The sequence below is a fragment of the Plasmopara halstedii genome, assembly GCF_900000015.1.
Source record: "Plasmopara halstedii genome assembly, contig: Scaffold_262, whole genome shotgun sequence".
Lineage (NCBI taxonomy): Eukaryota > Oomycota > Peronosporomycetes > Peronosporales > Peronosporaceae > Plasmopara > Plasmopara halstedii.
In genome coordinates this window covers 1,212,401-1,221,924 of record NW_020187183.1, presented here as the reverse complement: position 1 = coordinate 1,221,924, position 9,524 = coordinate 1,212,401, and positions in this window count along the sequence as shown.

Here is a 9,524-nt window from a genome sequence, read left to right as displayed (position 1 = left end):
GGTAGTCTTCTCCTGAACTATTCTCTGCGTTCGTTGCCGCAGATTTTGATCTGTGTGGGATGCTAAAAGCAGCCAGAGATTCCTTGGATCTGCATCTTTTGCCCGAATTGACCAATGGGATGAGATGTGCTGTACAAATAAAGGCTATGGGTTAACTGATTCAATCTCATCCATCTATTTGACAATCTGGGCATTAGCAACAATTATTTATCTATCTGATCCCAAAAAATACGACTCTAAGTGTATATTAGAGATAGAACGATATAGATAAGGCTAAAATGAAGAATCATATACACCGTAAACAAAGCATCGTCGATGTAACGGGGTATCTCACAAACAACTGGACATAATATAGTTTTATACAATTGCTTAGAATCTACATGAAACTTATGTAATTGTGGGTAATTTGCTGAATCAAAATAGTACTGGTTTACGTGAACATTTAATCTCATACAAATAGCTTTATTATAGACATTGTAACGTTTTTTATAGTGTCAATCTAGATAGAATAAACCTTCTTGAAATGGCAGAGTAAAGTACGTTTTGCTACGTTGAGGCATCTTGCTCCTGGGTAAAGCGCACGAGCCCAACCTATGCGTTAGTTGAGCGGCTCTTCAATAACAGCCATCTCTATGCAAGATGCACAGCAAGTTCGTTTTACTTGGGAGTACTTGTAGTCATTCGAATGTCCGAGTCGCAAGCACTACGAGAATGGAAAACAAACTGTTTGATTATTTGTTCTCAGGACGACTGGACATACTCAAAACTTTATGCCTTCAATTAATCGCAATACGCGACCATACTTGGCGGCTCGAGGGCCCAAAGCGGTGGTGGGACTTTACTTGCCCCGAAAAATCACGGGTGGGCCACATTGAGGAAGGCTCAATCTAATGATCGTTGAGAGCGCAAATGGCTCCAACCGTGAGACCGATGATGTTGAGTCTCTAGCTTTTTGAGGATACAGACAAAAAATCTCTCTTGAATGAGTGAAGTTGAGATGGCCATTCATCCTGCAATAATTTGGATGCGGCAAAAGCACCCCAAGTGTGCGGTCTGCGACTTAAGAGGCCGCGCGCGGAAATGAACATTCATGTGCATTCAAATGAGACATTCGTAACATGAAGAGATCTGAAGCGGCACATGTCGCAGATTATTGCACCGCCTAACCCAACGATTCAAGTGTGAACAAAGCTCTCGACGAAGGCCGGAATAAATGAACAGTGTTCGGGGGTACGATTGTATACCACCGCAATGGCGTCGAGCCCTCTTCTGAGGGCAGTAATCGATACCCTTCTAATAAAGAGTCCAACGAGACCTTCCGCGTTGATCGAATCTCACTAAGAAGCGGTGCTACATTCCGTAGTACTCGCGGGCGCTTAGTCAGTGATAGTAAGCGCCACGCGTGCCGCATTCTCTTCTAATTGTAAACGATATCTCACGCAAGATCGTTCGAAAAGCTTCTCGTAAACGGCGAGTCCCAGTTGGCTACCAAGCGTCCACATGGAATGACATGGATTAAATTGTTTAATTTGGAGGTCGTGGTCAACGGGGTCCAGCCCTAAGAAGATGAGCTTCATATAATGAGTATGGCTCATTGACAAGATATTCAAGTTGTTTACAAATTAATTTCGGTTATGCGAAGCCGTAGAAGGTCTTGGTGAATCATAAGCGTTCTACAATTGCGTATTACACGCGACTGTCAAACGCAGTAGACAGCTTTTATAATGCCACGTAAGAAATTATTATCCGTGTGTCTCGCTTCTGAAGGGGGCACAAGCGGAGGTGTCGAATCTTACGTTAAGCCTTCGATTGGAATATGCGAACTGTGACAGTATTCTTGTCTTGTCTTGAATTCGAATTCGGATTTGAAATCTACCAAAGTGAACTCGCTGTGAGCCATGGATGAACATTGAATACGCTGAATGCACGCACGTTTCTCCAAGTAAAGCTTTTGTCGGAAGCATTTTTGGCGTGGGCACAACACTATGATCCTTATGTGGAGTGCATGAAATTGTCTGAAGTGTTAAGCGTTGATATCTCATAGCACCTGAAGCAGAGTACGGAAGGCAGATGCGGTGGCGATCCACGATTTCCAATGAGCCGACAAAAAGCAATCGTGTATTGCGGTTTCCAGGGTGTGTTTGTTTTGGGACAGAGGTGGGTGACCGTGTTTCGTCGTCCTAACAGGGTATTTCCGGTGAGTGGTAGATCATAGTTAGAAGCTGGTTTCATCTGAGCCAGAGCCGGTGCTTTTGAAACGCGACTGTCTATCGCAAGTCAACGGCCAAGCATCAAGTTATTGAATATGACTCAATCATTGTCATGATGTAACGATACTACTGGGTCAAGACTCCTGTGTGACGCTCTCACCTTCTGTAGCAGTGATGCTTCACGTACTTGTGGCAAAAATGTTTGTTTATTTTTGAATGGGATGACGGAAAGTTTAGGGATTGTAAGAAGCTGTCATTTCGCTAGTGAATACAATCCTAAGACATTTTTGAAAGATATTGTCACCGAAATGGCACGATTGGCTTGGCGGAGGAGCTGAGCTTGTCGTTCGACATGGATGAAGAACGTGATGTGGCTATCCTATATCAATGAGTGCGAGGAGTGGGATAATTACTTGTGTCGTTATGTGTAAGGGAATGCTTTGTGGGGGGTTGCAAAACAAAAAGCTTTCTAATAATTATAAAGACATCACCAAAAAGTTCTGCCTGCTATTTGGGCTCCCATTCTTTTCTCCAATTGAACGCTGTTTTAAAGCACATTCTGATTTATGCGGTTTTCACATGCAAATACCCATAAAGTCAAGACATCAATCATTACAGGTTGCATCGTGAAACAGCTTCTTGAACCAAATGTCGTGTCACCTTGTAGTGGCAGTAAGAGGATGGTGCGGCGGTACTGGCACTCTCTTTCGTGCGAACCATGAAAAGGGCCTGTTGAGATAATAAAAACTTTGTATTCGGCGTCGACTTTCTGTGCCGAAAAGCCAATAGTAAGTGGTGCATTGTGCGTGCTTATATTAGCTGATTGTAGCCACGATTCTGGCGCAAACACAGTTTCATGAAGGATGTGCTGTAGAATAACATTAGTATCTGCACCTTGTTTAGTGTTCTTTGGATCATTGGTGTTTATTATCAACTACTTCTGAGAGACAGCAACAGTTTATTCATACTGCGTCGAGTACTCCACTTGTTTTGGAGTGACTATCAGCCGTAGGGACAGTCTAAAACACCCGCTACGCTGAAGTGTTAGGTGCCGCAGCTATTCAGGTAACATTGAGGCTATGTGCAAATCTATTCCGACGAATTTTGTCTGAAGGCTGTACAGACACGGGCAGCCGAAAAAAACGAAATCAAACGATTGCGAACAATGCTTGAGTATGTCCTTTTCGGCGAGCTGTTTGCCAATTTTAACAAGATTGTATTTGAGACCGACGAGATCACCTTACTGGATTGCTTTATGGGAAAGTACGATTCTGGGGACGTTTCGCAAAGTCAAAGCTCATGGTACGTTGACCAGTGCTGCTATTTAATAGGGGTGAAGTAAGTGGCTACGCTTCGCATAGCTTTGCTAGCTACTTGCGCAAGCATAGAGTGAGTTTTGCCGGTATGGCGCGACCCCCACCCATCTCGTTGAACAGAATGGCAAATAGAGCTAGGAGATAATTAGAATTGGTAATGAAGGCCGTAAAAGCCTCATGCGCGCCCCAATCTTGGCGCATCCGAATCCAGATCGACCACTCGACGTCGTCAATGACGCTTCATCTTTTGCCACAGGCTGAGCTTTGTTTCAAGGAGATGTCAATGGACATTCAAGCACGATCGTGTTTTAAGATTGACGCAGCAAAGGAACACCATTATGCTTGCAGCAAGAAGCTTGTTGCAATGAAACATACCAGTTCAAGGTTCACCTGCTTGGCATTGAGCCGTTTGTGTATCATTGATAATGACGAGATTGTCACCCTTCATATGATAAAAATACCTTTGAGGTGATGTGTAAGCTGGGTCGGCATTATGTAGTGATGGATACGCTATCGTGTTGCCTCGACTACGAAATACGATGGCGATTGATGAAGCGATACAAACAGTGTATGACGCATCATGTGATGTAACTGACACATTCGAGACAAAAAGGATATTTAGAAACATTAATCGAAGCAACCAGCTGTCCGTTTGCTATGCTAGGCTTTGAGTCTCAGAGTCATAATCAAAAAGTTATACTTGAAGAATTACAAGAATTAAAAGATTTAAAAATTTAAGATCAACAGACGCGTTAGTAAAGACAGAGGTTGGGTCTTTGCACTTCTAGAAGTAGCAACACCGAAAAGCTGCAATCGAAAACACTGTCAGTTTGATCTGCCATTTCAAAAATATTATTAGTTTGAAGTTAACCTACTTATTCTTGTATGATGTACATACTTTTTGTTACTTCTCAAATGATACCTTTCGTTTTTTAAACGCGTGGCTCACGGTTCACTAGAATCTATCCATCTCAAAGATCCGTAAAAATCTATAAATACTGGAGTTCCGGTTAGCTGCTTATTTACAATTGCGTCAAGTACATAAGGAGTTTGTACAACAGTACCATAATGTACCGAGTGCAATCTTTACAAATGTGTAAGCTTGAGCCCACAAGTTTCAGTCTTTTTCCCTCCACCAAGATCTGGCACACGCTAAGGATCTTATGTATTTGTCTTTTGAAAGATACCCCCGCAAAGTGACGTCCCCGCGAGCAAGCATTGCGCGCTATACACTCTCTGTATATGCTCTTGTTAGCACACATGCTCCGGTCATCTGCTCCCATGCACTAAATCAAATGGCTCAACAATCCTCTGTTCAAACGCTGCCTTTGCGATCGACGTGCTTTTATGAAATACCATTGCGGATGTTAAGGTGATCCCCGCTTAAATGGTTCCAGTGACTTTCCGAGTTTTAATCCGACTACTCCCCAACCAAGCACATCTTCCCTCATCCGGCGAAACAAGACCTTGCCATTCAGCAAGACAGAGGTGCTCAGCGCGCTTAGCCCCCCCCCGCTGTACGAGTCGTGAGCTCTGTTTCCTTTTTCCTAGACGAGAAGTGTTTCTATACCCCGCCGCGACGATGCCCAACTTATTTTTGACCACCTGGACCTGGCTCAGCGAGCTCAACTTGCTTTGCTGTTAGTGCGACAGACACGCCGACGTCTTGCACAAATCGCGTCACGGTTGCCGATCTGAACCGTCCCAAGTCGATAAATACGCTGGCACATGCCTGTGCGTGTGGGCCTTCCCTTCACACCCAGGGTACAAAGAGCACAAAAAAGCCGCTTCGCGAGTGATTACTCAAGCCACAGGCTACAATTCAATAGAAGTACTGTCTGCGTTTGGGAAGCGGGGTTTAGGTCAAACATCCATGGCGAATGAATCATGTGTGTTAGAAGCTGCTGAAAGTGTCGCTCAGTACGTGAATCAGGTTGCGTATTGAGTGAGACAGTCACAACGTCTCACTCGTCAAATTGACGTCTGCAAAGCGGACGCCGGTTTAAAACATTGTTTCATGGTTGACCCTGCAAGTGCGCAAACACGACACAGACGCGGACGTAACAACCATCACATCCAGTTCCTGCTGTCCGCGATCCCGCTTTTCTGGACGAAGAATCTATAACAGTTACAAACCTTTCACAGCAATGTCACTCGCCTAGCACTAATGGGAAGCACGCTGCGACGGGTGGTCCTGCCTCTTCTGCAAAAAAGGTACAGGCTCAAAGTACACCATATTATAAGCAAACACGGCAATCAGAGCAAACCTGCCAGCTACACAAGTTTTATAAATGAAGCATAGCCCTGATGTACTAACCGCTTCACAAAACGCACTATGTATAAGTGGGTCACCCCTTGCTCATCGAGCAGCGACGGTGGAGTGTGACTGACCAGCACACAGTCGTCCCCTTATCATCTTTTCTGTTTGTCAGACCCTAAATTTGAGCCGTAGCGTCAACTGTAACGATAACGTTTTTGCTGTGGCCCTGCTCTTCTTGCTTATACATTGTCGTTAGCATTTGGGGCATTTTGGTTGTGATTTTTGTCAATACAAGAACGAGTTGGAGTTGCTTTCGAAAGGTTGTGCTATGTATCAACGAGCTTTTCGACGGAGAAAAGCGTTCTAGTGTTTTAAACACTCCGATGGTCGATGAAACTTCTCGTGTTTTTATCGTCAGAGTTTTTACCGGCTCTCAGGAACTATCAAAGTAACTGAATTTTCAAAAGTCCGCCCTGACTTTTAACGGCTTAACAAAAAAATTGATGTGAATAGTAATAAACTCTTGGCTGTGGATCTTTTCATTTTTGGAGTTAGTCGCTTTTCTTAGAGCTAGTCTCAATTGGCTGCGACCTCCACGAGATATAATAGACTCATTTTTTTAAGTATGCACAGAGTGGGCTACTGAGACTTGACGTTTCCCCACGAGTCGACCTTGCGTGGAGCTTGACTTTTCGTTCCTTTAAGCCGAGCAACACTGGATATGCATGGCACACATGTTTCGTACTATCACAGGCAAAATATGTACTTCGGAGCTGTTGGGCGGCCCAAAGATCTCTACCTTTCTCTACAGTATGGCTTAGGATCGTCGCCACTGGCGCGCTGATCAGTTCAGCGGAGACCCATCGTAGATATGATGGCTACTACCGTTTTCGAATGAGGGTGTGACAACATTGCGTCGGTAAGTATAACTCCCGGACGTATTTCACTATCTTCTGCCTTCGATGACACAAGACGGGAACGTGGAGCGCACTCCATACGCGTAGTTAGGTGATTCGAGCACGCGCGGGATACGTCAACTTAACTATTATCGTGTCGGTAATGTCTCTTCACGGAAGAACTATAAGTTGATACCCATTCATGCGCGCGGCCCTTTGTTTGTAAATCATGATTCGCGACACGCTCTACCTCAGTCTAGAACATGGCCATATTCCTACAGCTATCTCAACTTCCGTCATCCAGAGCGCGTTATTTTATCCGCCGCATTATTAAATTGAATAGCGCTTGACTTCGTATGGCTTCAAAGCCGCATCAGTTGCGCTCCAACTGAGAGCTGACTAAAGTATTTCTGGCGGTGCCTCGCCCGCGTACTCTCGTAAGTGATTACCGACGTCCCGCCGCCCGTTTGGCTCTTGCGCCGCTGAGCAAAATATCGCCTCGCGATCAGCCGAAAATTGCATAAGATCTTTTTACTGTGTCTAGGTATCCATGTGACATATATATATAGTCAAACCGCTTTTGATGTATTCTCGTAGAATATTTGGGTCGGTCGTCACATCGACTACACATTTTGCGAGTACAACAGAAAATCCGCGCGCCTTCCACATCGGATGATTTGGCTCAAAGAATTCGACTTGGAATACACATAGGTTGGATTCGTACGATTCAAATAGTGCGGAGCCCAAAAATGCTATGGAACCTATGTTTTCCTCTACCTCTGCTATTTTAAGAGGGACCCCTGTTAGAATCTAATTATATCGAGGCTACAATAAAGTATATACGTTGCCGTATCGCAAATAAAACTGTCCTTATTAATGGCCGTGTGGCTAGCAGCCCATGTGTAATGCAAACTTCTCCGACACGTCTTGATTGACATCAATTTTTTATAATTTAGTATTTACAATTGCACAAAAATGTGATGTGGCTCTCGTACAATTGTACAATATTGTATGTTGCACAATTTTACGGAAGCACGAGGTGAATGTACCCAATAGTACAGTACGTACCAAGTTTCTGTATTCATTAAAGCAGTCCAAGTGACTGATCAAGTTCAACCTCAGCCTTCTCTTAAGGCTGTACGAGTTTGTAATTGTCATTTATCATAATATTCTTAACGCTTTCACGTCCTCAGCATCCACGCTTTCATTCGTGTGAACTGCGTCTCTGCGCCATTCCACAAATATATAAGCGGTCCGACTTTCTACCGCAAGGATAATACTGAGGTCAGTGTCCGAAAAATGAACTTGGCCTGCCCAGTATTCAAAGTGCTACATGGGTCACAGAAACCGTAAAAAAAAGAACCTGAACGATTAGACAATGGTTATCATCGACTCACTCGAATAGATGCCGCGCAACACACTGCGGCAATAGTGTGTGGGCCTGCAGCTAAGACTCAGACTGGAATACGTACGCAATATTTGATTAAATTAGCCCATTCTGACTCCACACTGTCACACCTCACGCCGTTCAATCGACAATCTTGGCCACTGATACTGATCAAAACCCCCAAATTCTGGGGAAGGCTCACCCCCTCAGCGCTTTTTGCGAAACTGCAAACTATTATTCAAGAAACAGATGTTCAACTCGAACATTGCTTGGAACCTGACATTGCGGAGCCCAAGCTCGACATTAACGTCGAGGGCAGGCTCTCGTCATTTTATACAGTTTGATCTTCTAGCAGCCCAGCTCAAAGGCATAAGCCTTCTGATACAGCTATTAACAAGGGCGAGAATATAACAAGGCCGATCTCAACTTTCTGGCTTGAAAATGTTTTGCACCACTCTCGATAATGGCAAAATGGCAAATGATATTGTAAATTGATCGCCAGTGTGTGTGGAAACGAGTCTTTAGAATGAGTGTGCCCTCTAATTTACGGAATACTTGTTATGACCCTGGAAAAATGCATCGAACAGATCATTTTTTCACATGGGGATAGATGGCGCGATACTCATCGAGTAGTATTAGCGGAGCCGATACACCTCTGAGCATTTTATTGAACCAAGCGCGCTGATTATCCTCAAACATATCAGCATGTGGGTCAAAAGCGTCGGTCACGATTCGTGTCCCTTCTTTGGGCCCGCGATTTGATCAAAATTGGCTTGATTGAACCAGCAGTACAAAAATCGGATGAAGAGATAGATCAGCTACATGACTCAACTGAGACAATACTTTATAGTCATTCATTAGCTCCGCGTCCGCATGACCCAAAGAGCGGAATACAACAACGGTTATAAAATCTTCACATAGAACACGGGTGTTTCCACAAGCTTAAAGCATTCCTAGCTGTGATACAGCGTAGCGCGATCGTGTCGTACGGATTGCAGACCTGCACTTTTGTCTTTATGTCCAGTTTTATCGTAGTGATCGATTATTTGTCCTTGGCATCTTCAGAATACTTTGTGTGTCGCAGATTCAAGCATCAAGTCGGTCACTTGGCGCATGTCGCTTACTTTTTGGTATAGAATAATCCATTTTGATACGAAGATCACCAAAACTATTATTAGCATCTTGAACTTTATTAACAATTTCTTAACATGTGCACGAGTAAAAATTATTACCTCGACTATCTCACTCTACCTATCCTTCAGGAGTGATGTATGTAAGTTCGGTTGATCGTTGCATGAAACGATTTAAGGGTGCACGGAAACGAGTATCTGCAGAAATATGTGGTGGTTGATTTTGTAGAATACATCCACGAAAGCATCATTTAGCTTAAGGATTTTCGTTGGTAAATCAAAACTCCTATGGTTGGATAGATAGCAAAAGTGTCGAACAGTTGTA